At 37.6% G+C, this 25,684-nt stretch overlaps 1 protein-coding gene and 1 pseudogene across 1 annotated transcript in view; one reads left to right on the forward strand and one right to left on the reverse strand.

The window, feature by feature from the left end:
- Positions 1–1,696: 1,696 nt before the first annotated feature.
- LOC125847012 (uncharacterized) lies at positions 1,697–23,916 on the reverse strand (annotated as a pseudogene).
- LOC125846977 (40S ribosomal protein S28) overlaps positions 11,971–25,684 on the forward strand; it is a 269,249-nt gene continuing 255,535 nt past the window's right edge. Inside the window, exon 1 of the mRNA XM_049526691.1 lies at positions 11,971–11,979. The gene's annotated coding sequence lies outside the window, so the exon portion shown is untranslated. The remainder of the gene's footprint in view (positions 11,980–25,684) is intronic.

The raw sequence follows: 25,684 nt of genomic DNA on the forward strand, positions 1-25,684 counted from the left end.
GGGTCCGGAGGGGCATACATCCACATTTTCAAGTACAAACGAGACATGGAATGGAAAATACCAAATTTCTTATTTTACGTGTAAGGATTTTGGGAGATATGTGATATCAACGTGTTTTTGGCTGAATTTTTTGTGGGCTTTCGTGACGACCTTATGAAGGGCGTGGGTTGGTTCGAAGGGGAACACATCAGCATTTTTAAGTTCAAACGAGCCGTCGCAATGGGAAATATAGATTTTTCCATTTTTCGTGTGTTATAATCCATGGATTTTGGATGATATGTGTGCCCAAAGGTTTTTTGGCAGAAATTTCTTTTCGATGTCTATGACGACCTATTTAATGGGGCTCGTAAGTTTGGAGTCACCTAATTCACTACGTACTAAAAGATATGGTAGTATATTGTTTGCCTTTAGGAGAGACAATCATTGATTACATTATATATTAGGTGGTTCTTTCGCCTAAATTGATTGTGGCCATATGTGATGTCCTATTGAATAGTGTGTGTTGGTTTTGTAAGGCAAGCGTCTACATTTTAAAGATCAAACCACGCTCAGAAAGGGAAATATGTTTTTTTTTCATTATTTGTGTGTTATAATCCATTGATTTTGGGCGATATATGCACTAAACACTTTTTTGGGTGAAATTTTTTTGGGAGTCCCTAACGACCACTTTAATGGAAATATATTGGTTTGGAGGGGCAAACGTCAGCATTTTTAAGTTCAAACGAGGCCAAACCGGGAAATACTGATTTTTCTATTTTTCGTGTATATTAAATGGATCTAGAGACTTGGACCACCCAAAATATTTTTCTAAAAAAACTTTATGAGTATGATCCCGCTGTGTTTTTGGCCAAACGTTTTGTGGGCATCCTTGACAACCTTATTAATGACGTGGGTTGGTCCGGAGGGGAAAATGTTTACATTTTAAAGTTCAAACAAGGCCCGAAACATGAAATACCAAATTTCTTGTTTAATGTGTGCTATAGTTCATGGATTTTGAATGATATCTGATCTCGATATGTTTTTAGCGAAATTTTTTGTGGACATCCGTGATGACCTTATTAACGGCATGTGTTGGTCCTGAGGGGCAAACATCTGCATTTTTAATTTCAAACGAGGCCCGGAAAGAGAAATACCAAATTTTTCATTTTACGTGTGCTAATAGTCCATGGATTTTGGGTGATATGTGATACCAACATATTTTTGGCAAAAATGTTTTGTGGGCTTCCATGAGGACCTTATTAAAGGTGTACATTGGTCCGGAGGGAGAAATTTTACATTTTCAAGTTCATACGAGGCCTGAAACAGGAAATACCATATTTCTCCTTTTACGTGCCTATAGTCCATGGATTTTGGGTGATATGTGATCCCAACGTGTTTTTGACAGAATTTTTTTGTGAACGTCTGTGAAGACCTTATTGGGTTTGTACGGAAGGGCAAATGTCTGCATTTTCAAGTTCAAACAAGTCTCGGAACGGAAAATACCAAATATCCCATTTTACGTGTGTTATAGTACGTTGCTTTTGGCTGAATACAATTTAAATTTTTTTTAGTGTTGCTTTGCATCTACAAACATAAATCAATACACTCAAATTGAAACAAATATAACAACAATTTACCTAATCGAGTTTGACCTCTTCACCAAGAATTTAAACCTTTTATCGATTGAATACTTTTATATCACATCGTTCAACGTCGACTAGTCCATGTATATCTGATCCACCATTATCTCCTTTTGAGCTCTGTTTGTAATGATCGAATCGTATCCACCATCAAATACATCTTCTGGTTGAACACCAAAGGTTGGGACAATTGGTAATGTATCATTCGTACCAATCAATTCTTGATTGTATTCAAGATGCAACACATCTCCTTTAATAGAACTTTCTCCAGAATCAGAGTATACTATATCAATATCGAAAATACTTACACACAAGGGATATACTCCAAATTGAGTGTTGAACTTTTTTAATTGAACATATACACGCACACCCTGTCATTACGTATTTCCATAGGCGTGTCGTTACCTTCGACAGTGTATTTGATTTTCATACACTTTTTTGTAAGATCGATATTCAATTTTACCGAAATTAAATCAACTAAATCAAAGTACGAAGCATATTCCTTCAACACTATCCCGTCAATACTATATTCTACATAGCAATTCTCTTCACTCCTTTTTTCGGAATGTCGGATCAACAATGTAATAGTTGCCATGAATTGTTTATTAGGTGAAAACTGAAGAAGAGAGATTAAAGACAAATTTTATTTTTAAATTGATGAAAAACCTAGAGGGTAGTGGTCATAATGTGATTGTCGCTAATTTAAAGTGTCAAATTAAGGGTTTTAAGGACTGAAATTAAGGTAAGGCAGTTACATTAACAGATTGGGCTTATTTAGTGGGGAATTTAGTTTGGATGTATTTTTGTATTTTAAAAAATGATATATTCATGGAATATAGCCATTTTGACACATAAAGTGTAGCTATTTTAATCTAATAACCCTAAAACTATAGTCATTTTTGTAAATTACAGTTTTTTTATTTTGATGAAAATGCTTTTGTTTTATAAAATCTTGATTTGTTGATTTGATATTTAATTATATGAATGGTGGTAAACTTATGTAGAGAGAGTAATACTTTTATTTCCTATTTATTTATTTAGTGAGAATACTTCTATTTCATTGATTTTTTATTTGATGATTTCAATTTTTCATATATACAACTCATTTGTTTTTTAGGTTGGCCAATAAGTATGTATACATACAAATTCAAGGTTATCATTTTTTTATTTGCACTTATTTTTTGCAATATATTATTTTTGGTTCAATAGTGAATTAGTAATAATTATATTGTTTTCATTTACTTCCAGCAAATTCACATTTTTATTACTTTTTCTGATATAATAGAGTGTTGTATTTTTTTATGAAGTATGATAATATCATATTGTTAATATCTCACAAATGATTGTGTTGCATTTCATAATTCAATTATATGTATACAACTTAACAAAAAAAAAATTGGTCAAAATTTACAGATGAAAAAATTCAAAATTTTGAATGAGCCTAAGAAGACAAAAGGTACACACATGTAATTATGATCTATATATGTCAATTATATACTTACACGATTATGTTTATAACAAATAAATAAGTACAATTTTTTTCGTAAGTGTACACTATGAAATTGATAATGATTTACTAACCATCCTAAGGAAGGCATGTGTTGATCAAATTTATCTACAACTATTACAAAACATTACTCTCCTTCAACAACAACTTCTTGATACGTATGCATCTGTTAAAAGGTGGAGGCTACTATTCCCTAAAAAAAGCTGTAAACTTTAAGGCATTAAATATTTTGCAATCATAGTGCTGACAATTAAATTATGTATTGTGACATATTAGCAAGAATTATTATCAAGTTGAATACTTGATATATTATAAGAATTGCATATTTGAAGTCGTTAGAGTATTACTTTTGAAATTCACTTGATAACAATATTTTAGTATGATTTGTCTTGCAATGATGATAATATCAATTGACTATGCTCACCACTCATCGATTTGACCTTGTATTTTACACATCACACACTTATATTTTAAAAAGTATTCGTACTAATTAACACGGTATACACGTGCAACACACGTGTTCCAAAACTAGTATTACTATAAGTAGGAGAAAACAAAGTAAAAGTTGAATTATGGTTTTACCCCTACTATAAATTAAAATGTTATACCAACATATAATTATTTAATTTAAATGTTAAATTGAATCATTTTAATAAAAATGTTAATGACTTTTGTTGTCATGACTCAGAACATCGTGATTGGCACCCACACTAACTCTCCGGTGGGAGAACCATTAATACTACTAGTTAATACGAAACCAAGCATTAAAGATACGGAAGCAGGTTTAAATGACTAAAGACTGAAGTTCCCATAAACTTCCAAAGATCTAACAATGAATTGCGGAATTAAATGCCTAGAACCTAAAAGTCAATGTACCAAAACATCTAAAGTTCAACCATAATTCTAAACAAGAAGGGGTACAACCCCAAACTAATGTACTAACAACTAACTAGAAAGTCTAAGTCCGAAATATGGACATGAATAAAAAGAGAACTCATGGCAGCCCAAAAAAACTGGCTAACCCTTGAATTTGAAGCGATCACTGATCTTCTAAGTGAGGTATGTCAATAGCCGCCTGAAGGTGTCATGTACTCAACAAAGAAAGAGCAAGTGTAGTATCAGTACACAACCATAGTGTACTGGTAGGATCACGCGGCTGTCCTACTAAGTGCAACATATGAAATTCATACAATATAATAATAACATGCATACACCAAACATATATAATATCATAATTATTTACGAACAACGTACAATTTACATTTCTGAAGATACACAATTATGTCAACTCATTGGTCCTCTCATGGAACCCAAACCCAATCAGTTAACATACCGAAACATGGTATCCGATCCAATGTGTATGCCAAAATGTGGCAACCGATCCCATATTTATGTTGAAACATGGCAATCGATCCAAGTTAGTGTGTCGGAACGCAACACCCGATCCATTCAACAAGTCACAATCACAATCACAAGTACATTCTCATAATCACACAATCAAGTCATGATTCATGGCATTCTCATTCATCTATCTCATTTACAACTAGTGTGATCAATAATGCAACATTCGCATACATACATGTATTATAATGAAGCAAGAACAAACATATATCACACAATAATGAAATCAAAACCATCACCTACCTCGAAACAAGCTTGAATCCCCTAAGAAACTTGATTCTTCTCTTTCCGGATTCATTCCGCTTGTTCTTGGTCTACAAACAATTAATTTAACACTGGAATCAATAAACAGTAACTAATTACCCGAATTACTCGAATTACTAACCATTCTATCAACCCTAGATCATACCCATGATCCCCATACCCAAATTAGGGCTTTCTCCACCATAATTTCCAGATCAAAACCCTTCCCCATCAATAACTACCCATTAGATTACGTTCTACGGATCGAAAAATGAATTTGTAGAGTTAAAATCTTACCTTTTGCCTCAAGAATGGGGGAAAACCATAAAGAAACCCCTGGGTTCGTTCCATAGCTCTCAAGTTCAAAAATTGCAGAATGAAACATGTTTGGGGTTTATTTCCGACTTTAAGTCACATCTGCCCCGCCATGGCGGCACCCACGCCGCTATAGCGGCCCCGCCCTAACGGCAGAAATCCCGCCTCAGCGGCTTGCACGGAAACAGTGAGCAAAATTAATAATTCCAAGACCCTATTTCACAACACACCTTCAACCAACGACACTCAGAAACTACCCGTTCACGCTAAGATCAATTTTGGGAGTTCTACTCGCCCGAATTTAATTCTGTAAAGTCGTAAGGGTTCCTTAACGTCTTATCTATCTGCTCATGTGATCAAATTCATAATTAGATCACCCAATTACTACTAGATTTCCCTAGACCTCACAGACTCTGATTTCGTCCAAATCTGGACTAGGTTGGGAAATCTCAAGTTACTACGAAAATGTTTTCCGGCTCAAAAAGTTTCCACATTGGCTTTTCTATAACGATGGAAATAGGTCGTTACAATAGATACCAATTTACCCATCACTCGTCCCCAAGTGACAAAACTTAGGAAAAATAGGCTAAAGGGAGAATGGAGTAGTACCTAAATCGACGAACAACTGAGGATACTTGTCTCGCATGTCCCTCTCGGTTTCCCAAGTAGCTTCCTCGACTGGACGATGCTTCCATTGCACTTTCACGGACTTAATCTATTTGGTCCTCAGCTTTTGGACATCACGATCAAGAATTGCAATTGGTTCCTCCTCATATTGGAGGTCCTTGTTTAGCACAATCGAGTCCCACTTAATGATATAATCCCCGTCACCATGATATCTCTTCAACATGGACACATGGAATACTAGATGAACACCCGAGAGATTAGGAGGTAAAGTCAATCTATAAGCCACAGGCCCTACACATTCAAGAACCTCAAAGGATCAATGTATCATGGACTTAGCTTGCCCCTCTTGCCAAACCCCATCACCCCTTTCATGGGTGATACTTTAAGAAGAACATTCTCACCAGTCTGAAATGTCATGTTTCTTACCTTATGGTTTGCATACTTCTTGTGTCTACTGTACGCTGCTAAAAGCTTAGCTTGGATACTCCTCACCTTATCTTGAGCATCCTTCACTAAATCAACCCCCAAAGGTTTCACATCTCCATCCTCGAACCATCATATGGGTGATCTACATCATCTCCCATATAGTGCCTAAAACAGTGCCATATCAATGCTGGAGTAATAACTATTATTAGAATATAACTCACACAAAGTGAAGAACTTATCCCAATGCCCTCTAAAATCAATCACACATGCCCTCAACATGTCTTCTAACACTTGAATAGTCCTCTCTGATTAACCGTCTGTCTGTGGATAGAAAACGGTATTAAAAGTGAGTTGTGTGCCTAATTCATCATGTTATTTCCTCCAAAACTTGGAGGTGAACTGTGTACCACGGTCTGAGATTATAGAAAGGGGCACCCCATGCAACCTCACTATCTCTTTCACATAAACCTTAGCCAATTGTTCAGCATTATAATCTATTCTTACCGGAATAAAATGGGCTGACTTAGTCAATTTATCAACTACTACCCAAATAGAATCAAACTTCCCCAAAGTCTTGGGAAGACCAACCACAAAATCCATGGATATTCTCTCCCACTTCCATTCCGGAATTGGCATTCTTTGAAGAAAATCTGCAAGCCTTTGATGCTCATATTTTACTTGTTGGCAATTTTGACACTAAGCCACAAACTCCGCTATATCCTTCTTCATGCCCAGCCACCAATAAATTTGCTTCAAATCTCGATAATCTTGGTCACACCCGGATGAATAGAATATCGCGAACCATGGGATTCTATCAATAATTTTTGAATCATGTCATCAACTTGAGGAACACAAATTCTTCCTTTAAAACTAAGCACACCTTCCGCATCAAGAGTGGTCTCTTGTGTGTTACCAATCGCAGTCTTCTTCTTAAGTTCATTCAAATTTTCATCCTCAAATTGTTTGGCCTTGATCTCTTCAATAAACGTGGCCCTAACTTCAATGCTAGCTAACACCCCAGTTTTCTCTGAGATGCCCAACTGCATGAACTTAGAATCCAAGGTCTGAATTTCCTTAGTCAAAGGTCGATTGGTTACACTTAAGCAAGCTAAACTATCCATACTCACCGTTTTTCGACTCAAAGTGTCTACCACTATATTAGCCTTACCTAAATGGTATTGAATAGTCACATCATAATCTTTGAGTAGCTCCATCCACCTTCATTGTCTCAAATTCAGATCATTTTGAGTGAACACATGTTTCAAGCTACGATGATCAGTAAACACTTCACACTTGACCCCATAGAGGTAATGCCGCCAGATCTTAAGAGAAAACACTACAGCTACCAACTCTAAATCATATGTTGGATAATTCATCTCATGCACCTTCAACTGTAGCAATGCATAAGCTATAACATTGTTATCCTGCATTAACACAGCACCCAAACTAGAATGTGAAGCATCACAATAAACTATAAAATCTTTGTCTTCCATCGGTAGTGTTAGGATAAGTGTTGTGGTCAAGAGAGTCTTGAGCTTTTGAAAGCTATCCTCACATTTTTCAGTCCATTCAAATGGTATCTCCTTTTTGGTCAAATTTGTCAAGTGAGTGGCAATAGAAGCAAAGTTCTTCACAAATCGACGGTAATAGCTAGCGAGCCCTACAAAACTCCTAACTTCCGTCACAGAGCTAGGCCGAACCCAATTCTTAACCGCCTCGATCTTTTGGGGATCTACCATTACCCCTTCTTTTGAAACTACATGCCCTATTAATGCAATCGAAGTCAACCAAAATTCACACTTAGAAAATTTAGCATACAACCTTTGTTTCCCAAGAACGCCTAGAACAATACAAAGATAGTCGGCATGCTCTTCCTCACTTTTCGAATAGACCAAAATATCATCAATAAAAACTATGACGAATGATACAAGAAATGGCTTGAACAACCCATTCATTAAACTCATAAAAGTTGTGGGCGCATTAGTCAAACCAAAAGACATAACTAGAAACTCATAGTGCCCATAGCGGGTTCTAAACGCCGTCTTTGGCACATCCTCAAGCCTAATTTTTAACTGATGGTAGCCAAACCTTAGATCAATCTTAAAGAAAATTGATGCACCTTGAAATTGGTCAAAAAGATCATCTATGTGAGGTAATGGGTACTTGTTTCAAATAGTGACTGAATTCACATATTAGGATATTACTTCGGTTCAAGTGCCAATGATCACGTGTAGTGATATAACCCAACCAAGGGTTAGGATCGTTCTCACAGGGAGTGGTTTCGAGAATTAATAGAGAAGTAAAAGAAGTTCTATAAGTCATAGCTATAAATATTAACGAATAAAAATATACTAAGTCTAAGGGGTGACGAAAGCGTCAATTGTCAATGGGGGTTTGTATTAATTAACAACTAAAAAGAACAAAAATACGAAAATGAGATAGGGAGACGGGATTCTTGGGATGTGATAGGAATATGGGTTAAACTAGACTATCGAGTACATGCTTTTGATAGTAAATTGTTGAGTATTTGTGACTAGGCTAGACTTTAGTGGGGGTAACCTCTCTCTCAAACAACTTACCCCAAATCAAATTGGTTTCTCTCGAACACCAATTTGCCACATTAAGCACAGCCTCTGCCTTAGACCATTCACTCTCTTTAGCTGAATGTGTGGGAGAAGGACTAGGGTTCACTCTCTCGAGCTGAAACCATGTCGACTCAATACCAACGGCCATCAATTTGGTAGTCTTAGTTTTACGACCTCTCTTTCGAGCAAGACAAAAACAATAAGATGAAATCGTATTTGCAACTACATTTCCATTAAGTTCATACACAACTACTAAACGAAATCACACTTAAACAACAAATAAACCATCAACAAGCAAGACCCAACAGTTAATTTAACCCATATTCACATAATCACACCCCAAGAATTGGGGTTTTAACTATACATGTAAAAGAGATAAAATTTTATACCAATATGAGTTTCCATCAAATGGGTATGAAGAATTAAGTCTTAAAACACATCAAGAGTGAAGAATCTTCGAGACCCACGTCCAATTTCTTGGAGTTGAAACAAAGAGGCTGAAGGCTAAAGCAGGAAGGCGATGAAATCGACCAAAAGGGGGATCGCCGAGCATATCGGCGATCCCGACTAACTGCGTCAAATGGTCTTCCACAGCATAAATTTTCAAACACTATAAATACTTGTTTAAATTTCTAGCTTAGTATCACTTCTATTATTCGAACTCTTTACAATTTTTTAGAGAGTTTAAGTTTTAGAGGGTTTTGGAGACTTTGTTCTAAGACGGCGATATGGTACTGCTTCTCGGAATTGCTCGGCGACGCACCGACTGCTCCTTTTCATCGCAGACTTGACCTTCTCCTTCAAGGCTTAGCACACTGGAGAGTTCGGCGGGATTTAGGACCTTTCGGCGACTCGCCTAATGGATTAGGCGATTCTCAGGAAGTCTTTTCTCCGTTCCTTCAGTCACTTTGTTCCTTTTTGCTTGATAGCGTCCAAGTTTTGTCTCTCAATCCAAATACCTAAAACTTAAGGGTTTACATCAGTTATTGAGACAAAATATGCATTTGAGAACACTAATTCTATTAAAATATAGCCCTAAATGAGTCCAAATTGTGGACTTATCAACACCCCAACTTAACTTTTTGTTTGTTCTCAAGAAAAACTCAAGTTCAGCAGTTCAAAAAAGATGTCTCAAACAGTGCTACAAGACTCAATCATGAATGTACACAACAAGACTCAACTTACTCATGCAAGGATCAATTGTATACTCAAAGACTCCAGTTGTGACACACCATTATCAAATATTCTCAAGCTCACTATACTTGCTTCAAATGCAAGTTCGAGCTCAACAAAGGTATTCAAATGCCCTCACACAAAGAATGATTCCATTTTCACACACAATGGTTTAATCATTTAAAGTTCCGAAATCAAATTCAACGCTTACTCTCATAAAGAAGAACACAATGCATGCTTTCACCGATAGGTTTGCCCGTATTTTCCACTCAACAATTGTTTCAGCTCACTAAAGATAAAAAAAAAAGGTCTTTTCAAGGCTTGTAATGGGGCTGAGTGCAAAAGTATGGTCATTTAGGCTCAGTGACTTTCATCGTCGTGAAATGTGGTGCTTTCAACACTCCCTTTCTTATTTTTTCATTATTTTCTTTAGTGCTCATAAGTCATCCCATTATTCACTTTCCATGGATTGTTCGAAACCCCATTTCTTTTTACATTTCTCGTAACTTTATTTCACAACTATTTCTTTTTCTTTTCTTTTTTTCTTTTTTTAATGGAGGGGTTCAATTTTTTTCAACATCATGGGTTAAAGGGGACTTTTCTTGCACTTCTTGACTTGCCTTCTCATTTTACCACACCCCCAACTTAGGCTTTTGGCCTAGGTTGGCTATTCAATCAACCACAAATCGCGAGGATTATGGGTAGTGGATTTTAAGAAAGGTCATGTTTTCATCAAGTTTCTTCCAAAGAAAGGTAAGGCTCAAGGGGTGTTCAGAAAAGGTTCACACATTCACAAGGTAGGCCACAAAAGAGGTATATGTCAAATTGGCTCACACTCTTCGAAGTAGCCTAAGATCATATCACGAGATAGTCATACTTAGTCGACCGGACCAACGGGGCAAATTCTAGGTGTTATCATGCATGGTTCATAGTAAGCTCATCACACAAGGCATCGACACCAAAGTCAAACAAGACTCCACACTTTCGCTAGTGTGCAGTGTTCATCACAAGAGAATCAATTTGATACTTACTAGTCACAATGAGATGCAAAGAGTTCACATATTAACTATGTAACTTCACTTGGTCTTATCGTAGCCGCACATTCATGTTCGTTCGATTATGAGCACTATTTGATTCATTGATATTGATCAAAACCGAGACTCAAATTTGCTAAAGAACAGCCACATTCCACACGTATAAGAGGTGGTGAAAAATTTGGAAGGGTCAAAATCATTTACAATTTAAAGCAAAAGGAGCCACAAGCTCAAACATCAGCTAAAAGCAATGTAAAACACAATTTTAAACACAACGACCCAAATATATACACAAAACACAAACATCAATATCCACACAAAAGGTGGGCCTCACCCCACCATAAATAAAAAATCATTTGTCCTCAAATGCAAATGAAGTAAAGTATCCAAAACGGAAAGAAAGTAAGACAGAGGGGGAGGTAAAGAAAGGATCATGTCTATACAGTCCATCCATTTGTCTGGGCCTCAGTGCCCGGTGCAGCAGTCTGTACTTAGACATCAGTGCTCGGAATCACCCCAGAAGAGCCAGCTCCACTAGAAACAGTCAGGGAGGCCTGCACAGCCGCATCTATCATGGTTGTTTCAGTCTCAGTCAGGTCCTATTCTGCAGCTCTCTCCGTCTCCTCAAACATCTCCTTATCAGTCTCTGCCTTTGACACAGGCTTGGCTATTTTCTCCATTCAATCCTCATGTCCGGTTGTAGTTGGAGGCATCTCGGGCACATCTGGAATCTTCACTGTTCCAAAAAACCATGGACATATCAGTAGACTTCAGGTAGTCCACATATTTTCTCAGCTCAGCAATGGCAGTTTTTAAAGTTGTCACCTCCTCGTTGGCTCCTTGACCACGCTCACACACTGTTATCTTTGTCGCAAGGGTATCAATGTCGGCACTCAATGGTGTCACAGCAACAGTCAAAGCAGCCTGAATCATATCAGGATTTGAGGTCTCGATCCTGGCAACCCAATGATCTGCAGAATAGGCAAGCTGACCCATTCAAAGTAATGATGCCTGGGTGATCGGAGTATGGGAGACAGCAACAGCAGCAGGTCTAGGGGGTTGTACAGCAACAGAACAACTAGGGGCATTAGAAGATACAGCACAAGGAGTACCTGAAGGCCCAGAGACCTGAATAGGCAAAGATGCCTCTGTAGGTGACAAGTTTGTGTCTACAACCGGGGAAGAATCCACCAGGTCTATCTTCTTCTTCTACTCCGCTTGGTCCTTTAAATATTTTGCCCAATCCTCCAAATATCGATAGAGGATATGGGAATCACTTCCTCATCGTTCTTGGCATCTCTAGGGACTCGAGCCCGTCTGCATAGCTTGGTGATCAATACTGGGAAGGAAAGAGAGGTTTGGTGCTGCTTGGCACGCATGAGAACCTCTCAAGTAATAAACATCCCCAGATTAACTCGCCTCTGTGTAATGATTGCACCAAGACAAGCTGCCTTGGAGTGGAGAAGAATGGACTCATTCTGGGATGGAATTACATTGCTGCTAATAAAGCCAAACAGTACCTTGCAGCTACATGCAGGTCCCTTTTCATTATTGAGGACCCAACCTCTAACCACTTTGGAGTGCCATCACAGATAAAAGAAGTCAGACAATTTTTTATTCCCTCGAACGACTTAGTCTTCATCCTATACTAGTTAGGGTTGGCAATAATATCGGTGCATTCCAAGACTGCATTTATCGTAGTGTTATCACACAACACACTGCTGCCCCGGACTACCACATGATCGACTGGTTTGAATTCAGTTGCTTGCTTCTTTCTTTGTGGAATTAGGGTTCCATAAGAGGCATAGAACTCTCGGACCCAATTTAAAATGTACGGGCCACGGGGTTTTGTGAAGATTTGCAACTTTTGAGACTTCAAACAGTCCGTTATTTCTGGGTACCTGTCGATGACCCCATCGGTAGATAGACGTTTTTCATCAATAATTGTCCTCAATCCCTCAGTCTTTAATCTGTTCATTGACTTGGGCGGAGTACCTTGTACTGGAGGTGCAAGCACCATAGCTTGTTCTGGGATTGGAGGAGTAGAAGTGGCAGGTTGAGGGGTTTTGATCCTGGACGGATCATTTTAATTTCATAATACAACACAAGAAATAAAAGTCACCTCATTAACCTTTAATACAAAAATTGGAGTACTACATCTCAAGGTAGCCATCTTAAAACATGACTACAATACAAGAGGGACACAGACCTTACAATACAAAAGAAACTACTATCTAGTACATAGAATTTAAGGAAACTCTTTAACATAAAGGTCCTTGAATCTTTAAGGACACACCCGAACTTGGGAATAGTAAGCCAAGCTCATCACTTCTAGGAAAAACCCTTTAGTCACCATTACCTACACTTGGTGTAACAAGATAAAGAAAAATGGTGTTAGTACAAAAATGCACTAAGTATGATAACCATGCAAAACATGCTTTTAAAAGGGCATTTAGTTGGAAACTATGCATCATGCCTTTTTAGAAAAACTTCAAGAACATTTTAGTACATAGGCACAATATAAACCACATACATCATCATACACACAGAAACCATTCATAATAGCACATAGAGCCACTTATAACATTTTAGGCACATTCAATGCATACAATACACTACCTTCCTCTTTATCTTAACTCATTTCCTCAAGCAACCCTTAGGGAATACTTGGTGCAATGTATTGCCTTAAGGTTACCAAGGGTGAACTTACATAAAGCCTTCATCAATCCAACCACATATATTCATAGAGTCATAAGCACACCATAAGACATAGTCTTCACATAGGAACCATCACCTAAGACAACACCCAAGTCACACTAGTGCAATGTGCAAGTAGCATCCCATAATACTACTCACACCAAGTGTTCCTAGGAAGCCACCATAGACTAGGCACATCATATTCAACAAGTCATAACATCTTCATTTAACATTAGACATAAGACCAACATATGTCATAACATCATATAAGGACTCATTCCTTTACTACATCATTAGTCATAACCCATTTAGTTCATATCATAGGTAAACCACCCTCACAACCCCTTCACAAGAAAACTTGTGCAATGTACACATGGAGTCCCATACCCCCACATATACTAAGCAAACCCATTAAGAACTCATAAGTATAATTCACATGCATAAACATACTTCATGTCTTGACATAAGTAAACTAAACCTTAACATGCTTTCATATTAATATACATAGACCATAGTCTTCATTACATAAAGAGCCTAATCATAACCTCCCTTAGAGTCCACTTGTAAAATGCATAAGTAAGGTCCATAGTCCTACCTACACCAAGTAACTCTTCAAGAAATCATGACTAGAGTTCATATTCTTATCTTAGTTCATTTCTTAACTTTCGGGAGACATTACCATAACCGACATACACCATGTGAGCTACATGGAATCCGGTGTTCTACTCCCACACCGAAAAGAGAGGGTACTACTTGCCAAAGTAGGACCTACATACATAATAGCTATCTAGGGGATCCACTAAGTTAATACCTATGGGGGCACGTAGTTATGGAACAAGGATATTGCTACAAGAAAACCTTGACTTACTAAGCGTGGAGGTTTTCATCTCATGAGACAACATCTATGTTGGGAACCCGGACTTGCTACACATGAAGGTTCTTTTGTGGGAAGTCGGACTTGCTAAACGTGAAGCCACCACTCTCATTTTTCATGTTCACTCGGTGCTAAGCTCCAACTACCTTTTTAAACATCTTTAAGCCTTTACTTAACATTAGTTCATAAAGTAGGCTTTAGGGACTTAATCTCTCATATCATATAGCTCAAAGGTTCAAAGATGAGAATGACCTTTCATCATAGAACCTACATTATGTAAGAATGACCTTTCACATAATCATACCATATTCATAACATAGTCTAGTTTAGAGTACAATTGAGGAAACCTTTCAAGAGACTCACTTTCACTAGATTATCATAAACCTTATTCATTCATTAATGTGTGTGTACATATGTGAGAAAGCCTATCACAAAAACACCTTTATACAACACATATTAGTACCTTGCTAATCATACACCTTGCATGCATAATAAGATATAAGGGTGCATATAAGAGTTCACCTTTCGATAGACACTATAACACATCATAGTCATAGCTATACATGTAGAGTGTGTGTGTGCGCATATTGGTCCTCATAGTGACATATTAGCAACAACATTGATATTGATTGTTCTTCCCTTAAAGGGATCTCAACACATTCACAATGTCCCAAATTCATGAGTAATTCACATATAAAGCCCTTAGGGATTCTAGACCACACACCCACACTTCATCATAGAAGACAAGGACACATTCAACATTGAATAGGTACTCCTAACATGTATATGATCAAACATTCATATAGGGGTCATATAGGTAGGGGTTGTTCCACAATAGTACCGAACATAATCAATTATGTAGACCAAACCTTATCCCTAACATTGTCATTCACATTATACTTCTCATCATCAACACACTTTAAACATCATGCTAGCATTGAGGATTTCATACATAACCTTCATAGCACAACTTCATAAACATATGCATCATAATCATCAATTCACTTCACATCTATTGCCTTCAAGGCCATGATCTCAATATGCATAGATAGACAAGAAGTGAACACCTCCACCATAAGTGGATCAAACGACACAACATAAATTCTCATACTATAGACTAGAAGTTAGGTCAACTTACCAATTCTCCAAGCCATGATCACCATGAATCAATCCTCAACAATTCATAATCAATTGACATAGGTAGCAATAGGACCAAACAATGTAATTCAATATCATAAACATAGTCTAAGTACAATTCCATAAACAAAGGGATCAACCCATTACTTTGCCCATAAGGCCATAATCCTCAACTCATCAATATACCAACNAGAAGTGAACACCTCCACCATAAGTAGATCAAACCACACAACATAAATTCTCATACTATAGACTAGAAGTTAGGTCAACTTACCAATTCTCCAAGCCATGATCACCATGAATCAATCCTCAACAATTCATAATCAATTGACATAGGTAGCAATAGGACTAAACAATGTAATTCAATATCATAAACATAGTCTAAGTACAATTCCATAAACAAAGGGATCAACCCATAACTTTGCCCATAAGGCCATAATCCTCAACTCATCAATATACCAACAATTCAACATGAATAAATAAAGATAATCATAAGAAACATCAATACAATCTAATCTAAACATAATTTCACCAATAGAGATCATATTCACAAAGACCCACATCATAGGCCAATTTTTGAGAATTTAGGGATCATGGGTTCTTCTAGAATTCCTTTGAAAATTGTCTTAAAAATATTAATCCACATTAATTCATCAATAGAATGATTTAGAATATCGTTTGACTAGGAACCCATCTTTAGATTGAAAATTGGGAATTTTGGTCTATGAATCACTTTTGAAAATCTTTGATAGAATTCATTGAATGAGAGGTTATTCAAGAATCAAGAGTCAACATACCTTAATTATTGAAGACCCATGAAATTGAAAAAAAAATCAGTTGAAAACCCATCTTCTAGCTTGAGCTTCATCAAGGTCTTCAATGGGGTTTTTGAGAGAATCTATTTTGAAAGGGAAGGGTCAATTTGAAGAATGGGGTCTAATTTTAGGTTTTGGGGTTTTAACCAACTTAAAATACCCTAAAATAGGTAGAATAACCGTTTTTAATAATTCCCCTAAGTACCCAAACTACCCCTCACTTAGTTGGACCTTTTTATACAAGTCAAACTTGAGTTTTATTTTCGCAGATTTCATCGGTAAACAAGTTCGCGACACGGAGGTGTTCCCACAAGTTTACTGGAAATTAAATTCAAGACAGTAGAGTCAGCGACATGTCCGCGACGCGGACCAAACTTTTGGCCCTTGCTTGCTTGGCCAAGGTTGGGGTCCCTCTCGGGGACCCTTAGGGTGGCCCCCGGGGTGTCGTATCCCAACGTTTTGACCCTAAAAACATTTATTAAGACACTAGGGTCACCTCCACTGATTTTAGAATCCAAACAATACATAAAAACATGAACAACATACTAGAACACACCAACACATAAAAGACTAGTTTCCGAACGTCTTGGTTGTCCCTTGATGTTTGACTTCCAAACTCTTTAAAACTGACTAAAAAGGCTATTCTTCATTATTTTAAAAAGTTATCAATGCATAAAACCCATGTGAGGCTCTACCTTATCCTACTTTATTTTGAGGGTCGTTACACCGGTTTTGCCAAACTAAACAACAGGCAAGCACAATCACACAAAATTTAATCATTTCGACTCACAAGCATACGGGATTTCAAAAAAAACAAGACAAAATGTGTAAGATTCTTGAATAAAGATAGGCGTTTGGACAATCTAATCCTATCAGAGAGGCCCAGCACACAACAATACGATAATATCATTTGCATAAGGGAACAAATTACTGACAATAAGTTCGGGGTTCGGAAGACCAACCTTTGATGCCGATTAAATTACTTTGAAATGCTAGGCGGCAATGAAATCCAACTCCGAGCATAGATCAACACTAATAATACTCTAAAAATGCAAGAAATAAAGAAACTAGAGTGTGGGTGTGAGTTTGGGCAAATAGAAAGTGAGGGAAAGTGAAAGGTTTTAACTCATTGGTTGTCTTTAAGACCGTCCAGTTTTTGCCCAATCAGCGATATTATTCGTGTTCGCTGAGCTACTCGGTGACACGCCAAGTGATCATTTATATCGCTGAGTTTTACAGGACCTCCAATTAATCGTAGGGATCCAAACGGTGGACTTTGTCGAGCTCGCCGACTAGGTTGGAGACTCACCAAGTTGCTCCTGAGCTCACCGAGTTTTACAGGCTCCAAGTAAAAATTGCTTTTGAGTCAAACAGTGTACCAAGTCGAGCACACCAACCTCATTGGTGATTCACCTATTGGATTATTTGTTCGCCAATTCTACATTTTTCAAACACTTTTTCTACTTTAACCTGCACAATCAATACATCATTATTTCTAAAATAACAATTTAAAGCATTAAAGGGTTTTGGGTTGCCTCCCAAACAGTGCCTTAGTTAAATTCGTGGCACGACGCAAGTCACTACTCAAACCTCATTATTGGGGTTGAACCTAGTGCAACTAGGTGACCCCAATTGTTCATTTGGGCGGAGCTGAGGCGATATATGACCCAAGAGAGTTTCAATTAGCTGGATAGATCTAGAGTGAGAACCGCTCATCTGATTTAGCACTTTTACATTTTCCTTCATCTCTTCTAACATTCTATCCTGCTCATTGAGCTTTTGGAGAATGATTAATAGTGTATCATTGATACGCCTACTCTCATTTTCCGTAGACTTTCTTTTCTCCTGAGGGGGTATGTATATGCCCTCTTTTTTTACAGAACTTCTAGTTCCTTGACTTTTTGGGCCAAGGTATCCATCTGACTCAGCAAAGTGACCAAGTGTTGATTCTTCTCAACCTCCTTGTTGGTGTTGGCAACCAAATCAAAGAGTTTGGTTGCAGTCTCATAAGAGTATCTTCTAAAATCACTAGGGACAAATTGATCGATTAATCCTTTGTTTCCGGAATTAAGGCTCCTATAGAAGTATTCCAGTAGAACTAGATCGGGTATCTCATGAGTTGGGCATTGTATCAATAGTGTTTTAAACCTCAGCCATGACTCATGAAAAAGTTCTCCTTCTATATGCTTGAAGGTCAGGATGCTATCCCTGAACCTCATCACTTCTACCGAGAGGTGCTTCATTGGTTCACCATCTCCACCATTTATACTCATTATTTTGTCTCAACACATGAAATCAACCGAAACAAAACTGAAAATTAAGTAGAACTGCAACTAACAAGAACAAAAATTTTACTAAACTAAAAATTCTCAAATAACACCATTCCCCGGCAGCGGCGCCATTTTGACTTCACGTATCAGGACATTACTTCGGTTCAAGTGCCAACAATCACGTATAGTGATATAACCCAACCAAGGGTTAGGATCGTTCCCATAGGGAATGGTTTCGAGAATTAATAGAAAAGTAAAAGCAAGTGCTAATCACTCATAGCTATAAATATTAATGAATAAAAATATATTAAGTCGAAGGGGTGACGCAAGCGCCAATTGTCAATGGGGGTTTGTATTAATTAACAACTAAAAAGAGCAAAAATATACAGAAACAAGATAGGGAGACGGGATTCTTGGGATGTGATAGGGATACGGGTTAAACTAGACCATTGAGTACATGCTTTTGATAGTAAATTGTTGAGTATTTGTGACTAGGCTAGATTTAGTGGGGGTAAGCTTTCTCTCGAACAACTTACCCCGAATCAAATCGGTTTCTCTCGAACACTGATTTGCCGCATTAAGCACAGCCTCCGCCTTAGCCCATTCACTCTCTCGAGTTGAATGTGTGGGAGTGGGACTAGGGTTCACTCTCTCGAGTTGAACCCATGTCAACCCACTACCACCGGCCATCAATTTAGTAGTCTTAGTTTTATTGCCACTCTCTCGAGCAAGCCAAAAACACTAAGATGAAATAGTATTTGCAACTATAATTCCATTAAGTTCATACACAACTACTAAATGAAATCACACTCAAACAACAAATAAACCATCAATAAGCAAGACCCAACAGTTAATTTAACCCATATTCACATAATCACACCCCAAGAATTGGGGTTTTAGCTAGGCATGTAAAAGAGATAAAAATTTATACCAATATGAGTTTCCATCAAATGTGTCTGAAGAATTAAGTCTTAAAACACGTCAAGAGTGAAGAATCTTCAAGACTCACGTCTAATTTCTTGTAGTTGAAACCCTTTGAATCTTCAAGGTCTTAGAACAAAGTCTCCAAAGTCCCCTAAAACTTAAACTCTCTCAAAAACTGTAAAAAGTTCGAATAATAGAAGTGATACTAAGCTAGAAATTTAAACAAGTATTTATAGTGTTTGAAAATTTGTGTTGCGGAGGACCATTCGACATAGTTATTCGGGATCGGTGATCCACCTTTTGGTCGATTTCATCACCTTCCTGCTTTAGCCTTCAGCCTCTTCGCGTTTTGAGTCGTTAGGTGATATGGTACTGCTTCGCAGAACTGCTCGGCGACGCACTGACTGCTCCTTTTCATCGCAAACTTGACCTTGTCCTTCAGGGCTCAATACACTAGAACATTCTGCGGGATTTAGGACCTTTCAGTACTTGCCAATGGATTAGGCGACCCTCAGGAAGTCTTTTCTCCGTTCTTTCAGTCGCTTTCTTCCTTTTTACTTGATAGAGTCCAAGCTTTGTCTCTCAATCCAAATACCTAAAACTTAAGGGTTTACATTAGTTATTGAGATAAAATATGCATTTGAGGACACTAATTCTATTAAAATATTGTCCTAAATGAGTCCAAATTGTGGACTCATCAGTAACCCTATTCAATTGCCGGTAATCTATACACATTCTCATACTACCATTCTTTTTCTTAACAAAAAAAAACTAGAGCACCCCATGGGAAAGCACTAGGACGAATAAATACTTTATCAAGGAGTTCTTAGATTTGAGTCTTAAGCTATCTTAATTCTGTCGGAGCCATGCGATATGGAGGGATAGAAATGGGACGAGTACCAGGCTCTAAATCGATGCAAAAGTTTATATCTCTATCCGAAGGCATACCAGGCAAATCATTAGGAAACACTTCTCTAAATGCTGACACCACAGGGATAGACTCAATAGATGGGGACTCAACCTCAACATCCTGAATACGAGCCAAATAAGCCAAACAACTTTTCCCTACCAGTTTCCTTGCCCGAATGGAGGATATGATCTTAGCTTGCTTAGTCTTGTACACCCCTTCCAACTCTAATTTTTCCCTTCCCGAAATTTCCAGAGTTATAGACTTAGTATTACAATTAAGCACGGCATAATAGGGGGACAACCAAGTTATGCCTAAGATTATATCAAAGTCATTCATATCCAATATCACCAAATCAGCCCAAGTCTGAAAACCCATAAACAAAATAGAACAAGCACGATAGACATGGGTGACTATGACCAACTTTCCAACTGGGGTAGAAACATGGATGGGGGCATTAAGTATATCACAAATCATAGCAAATGTTGTGGCAAATTGCACGGACACATAAGAATAAGTAGAACCTGGATCAAATAACACATTAGCCATCCGGTCACAGACAAGAATAGTACACGTGATCACTCCGTCAGACGCCTCTGCTTCATTTTTGCCCGAAAAGGTGTAACAGTAAGCCCTATCATCATGATGGGCAACTTCCCTGCCTAGTTGCACTGTACCTCTACCTGCATTACCATTTCCCCTATCTTTGCGACCTCACTGATTTCCTCCTCACCCACCTTGTGGACGCCCTCAACCATTATTACCATTTCCCACGAATACCACTACTCTAGTCTACTGTTGCGCGGAATCCATCATACGTAGGTGGGGACAATCTCTCCTCATATGCCTAGGCTCTCCATAATTATAGAAAGTATGATCAAAAGATTGCCCGCTGCCCGTCGAAGGTGCGACTCCTTAGATATACTGACTCAAATTATGAGGTGGAGTTCCCGAGTAATTGTCTGTAGAGGCGAGCATAGCAGACTGAATTGGCCTGGCTGCAAGTGTTGGGCTCCCTGAACCTCTAGAATAAGATCCTTGAACGTTACCTGAATTTTTGGCTTTCTTAGCCAATGCCTTGGCCTGACCGTCTCGCCTCACTCCCTCCACTTTCTTAACAAAGTTTGTTACCTCATTAAAGCTCCTCCCTGCAGAGGTCATATGAACAGATAATACCTGTAAATCAGAATTTAGTCCCTTAATAAATAAACGGATCCTCTTTTCCTCAGTAGTCACCAATTGAGTAGCATATCTACACAAGGCATGGAACTTGGCCTCATAAGCAGCCACATACACACCACCTTGTTCCAAAGCCATGAACTTATCCTTTTTGCGATCCCTCAAAGTCCTAGGCACATATTTTTCTAAAAACAAGGCATGAAATTGGGTCCAAGTAAGTGGAGGTAAAACTGAAGATCTGCATTCCACATTAGCTCTCCACCACTGCTTAGCATCACCTTGAAGTCGAAACGTCACAAACTCAACCCCATGCTGATGGACAATTCCCAACTTATCCAGCCTCTCATACTAATCTAGGATGAACTCATACGCATCTTCACTCTCGAAACCATGGAACACGGGCGGTTTCAACTTCAAAAACTTGGTCAACATCTAATGTTCATTACTAGTCATAATAGGACCCAATAAAGGACGGAAGAAAGCATCATTACCTACATTCCCTCCCACCTTGGGGACAGTGATAGCAATATGAGGATTGGCGGGAGCTTGAGTTGCTTGAACAGAGGGAAGCACTCCAGGACCAACCAACCATTTTAAGAATGACATGATATGTTGTGCTAACACTGGGTCTATGGGAGGAATACATGTTGTCTCAGCCTGCACCTCTTCCTCTTGTCCAACATTCTTCTCATTCTCAACCTCTATGTTCTCTTCTACCTTTTTATGATGCGAAAGAGGGGCCTCATTTCTAAGAGCATTATCAACGGGTGCTCCATCCCTAGTAGGCGCCACTCTTCCTCGGCCTCTACTTATAGCTCTTCTTCTACCCCTGCCTCGACCGCGACCTCTCGCTGCAAATTTATCAGTTGGAGCATTAACGGGAGCTACGGGCCTGACGCCGTTGAATCTAGTGTTAACCATCTGCGGACAGAAGAGTGGAGGAGGTTAGATACCAATTTGAATCGTCATATACCAATTGGAATCAAGTTATAGCATGAAAGGAGACAAGAGAAGAATAGAGAAACTTCCTAAAGTCCTATAGCCTCTTGAAGAAAAGTACAGACGTCTCTGTACCATTCCGCAAGACTCTACTAGACTCGTTTTGGTACATCGAGATAACGAACCTAGGCTCTAATACCAACTTTGTCATGACCCAAACCATCGTGATTAGCACCCACACTAACCCTCCGGTGGGAGAACCATTAATACTAACTAGTTAATACGAAACCGGGCATTTAAAGATACGGAAGCAGGTTTAAATGGCTAAAGACTAAAGTTCCCATAAACTTCCAAAATATCTAACAACAAATTGCGGAATTAAATGCCTAGAACTTGAAAGTCAATGTACCAAAACATCTAAAGTTCAACCATAAGTCTAAACAAGAAGGGGTACAACCTCAAACTAATGTACTAACATTAGAAAATCTAAGTCCGAAATATGGACATAAACAAAAAGAGAATCATGGCAGCTCGGAAGAACTGGCGCACCCTTGAATTCGAAGCGATCACTGATCTTCTAAGCGAAGTCTGTCAAAAGCCGCCTGAAGATTCCCTGTACTCAACAAAGAAAGAGCAAGTGCAGTATCAGTACACAACCACAATATACTAGTAGGATCACGCGGCTATCTCACTAAGTGCAACATATATAAGTCATACAACATAATAATAACATGCATACACCGAACATATACAATATCATCATTAACATACAATTTCACATTTCTCAAGATACACAATTATGTCAACTCATTGGTCCTCTCATGGAGCCCAAACCCAAACAATTAGCATACCGAAACGTGGTACCCAATCCAATGTTTATGCCGAAACGTGGCAACCGATCCCATATTTATGCCGGAACGTGGAAATCGACCCAAGTTAGTGTGTCGGAACGCAACACCTGATCCATTCAACAAGCCAAAATCACAATCGCAATCACAAGTACATTCTGATAAACATACAATCAAGTCATGATTCATGGCATTCATCATTCATCTATCTCATTTACAACTAGTGTGATCAACAATGCAACATTCACATACATACGCATATTATAATGAAGCGAGAACAAACAATATCACACAATCATGAAATCACAACCATCACTTACCTTAAAACAAGATTGAATCCCTTAAGAAACTTGATTCTTCCCTTTCCAGATTTGTTCCGCTTGTTCTTGGTCTATAAACAATTAATTTCACACGGGAATCAATAAACAATAACTAATTACCCAAATTACTAACAATTCTATCAACCCTAGATCATACCTATGATCCCCATACCCAAATTAGGGCTTTCTCCACCATAATTTCTAGATCAAAACCCTTCCCATCAATAATTACACATTAGATTACGTTCTACCGATTGAAAAATGGATTTGAGGAGTTAAAATCATACCTCTAGCCTCAAGAATAGGGGAAAACTATCAAGAAAACCCCTGGGTTCGTTCCTTAGCTCTCAAGTTCAAAATATGCATAATAAAACATTTTTTTAGTTTATTTTCGACTTTTAGCTGCGTATGCCCCGCTACAGCAGCCCCGCCCTGGCGGCAGAAATCCCGCCTCAGCGGCTTGCATGGAAACAGTGAGCAAAATTAATAATTCCCAGACCTCATTTCATAACACACCTTCAACCAACGACACTCAGAAACTACCCGTTCACGCTAAGATCAATTTCGAGAGTTCTACTCGCCCGAATTCAATTCCATAAAGTAGTACGGGTTCCTTAACATCTTATCTATCTACTCATGTGATAAAATTCATAATTAGATCACCCAATTGCTACCAGATTTTCCTAGACCTCACAGACTCTGATTTCGTCCAAATCTGGACTAGGTTGGGAAATTTCAAGTTACTACGAAAAAGTTTTCCGGCCTAAAAAATTTTCCCATTGGCTTTTCTATAACGACGGAAACAGGTCGTTACATTTGCACTTCCTTATATTAATTCGTAATTAAAATATCTAATTTAATAATATTTATCATCTATATGCTATATGTATATTTAATTTAATCATCATCATAATATCATATTACCCCTACACTAAATTATTATTTTTTATAAAAAAACTAATTCATTAAATATTAAATGTTTCCAAGAAAATTTAATGACTATTTTTTATTCACTAAATTAACGTTGTTTCTCTAATAACTTATGCTTGTAAACTAAATTATTACACAATCATTAATGTTTCAATGGAAAAAAAAAAATAACAACAGCTCTTTTTTTAGGAATTTCAAAGGTTATTTTGAAATTTACAAGCAATTTAATATGATTCATGTATTAGCAAAAAGTCACGTTATCCAAGAAAAAATGTTAACATTCTCATGCATTTATATCATGATTAATTTGCACTTATCTAATTCTTGACTATACACATTCTCTTATAATTTTTGGATTATCCCTACATTTGTCATCTATAAATATAAAAAATATTGGAGTAACAACATCATGTGGTATACAAGTAATGGGCAAGCTAAGATTTGGGGATCAACAACTTCTTTAGGGATGAACAAAGCATTTTTGTTTTTACTCTTTTTTTAGAAGAACAAAGGTGAATGATCTTTAGGAAGGATATGTTTTTTTTTTAGTTCATAATTTCCTTCTTTGAATGTAAAATAAAGGGTCATGCATCAAAATATAAGATCATGACTCTTTACTAAAATACTTGTGTGATGTAATTTGTAAAAAAAAAATTAGTTATAATTTACTTGATCTTTTTAACAATTAAATTATTGTACTATATTAATTGATTATAAAAGTTATTTAATTTTTTCTTAAGATTTAATTAGGAAAAGGGTCTGAAAAATATACTTCAACTTTGGCCGAAATTGTTGTTACGATACCAAACTTTATGGAGGACCTTTTACCCCCTGCACTATTTAATAGTATATTTTAAAGGTATATATGTGCCCACGTGGACACGTTACTATTTATAATTAATGATGAAATATTT

The sequence above is a fragment of the Solanum stenotomum genome, chromosome 12, assembly GCF_019186545.1.
Source record: "Solanum stenotomum isolate F172 chromosome 12, ASM1918654v1, whole genome shotgun sequence".
NCBI classification, from domain to species: Eukaryota; Viridiplantae; Streptophyta; class Magnoliopsida; order Solanales; family Solanaceae; genus Solanum; species Solanum stenotomum.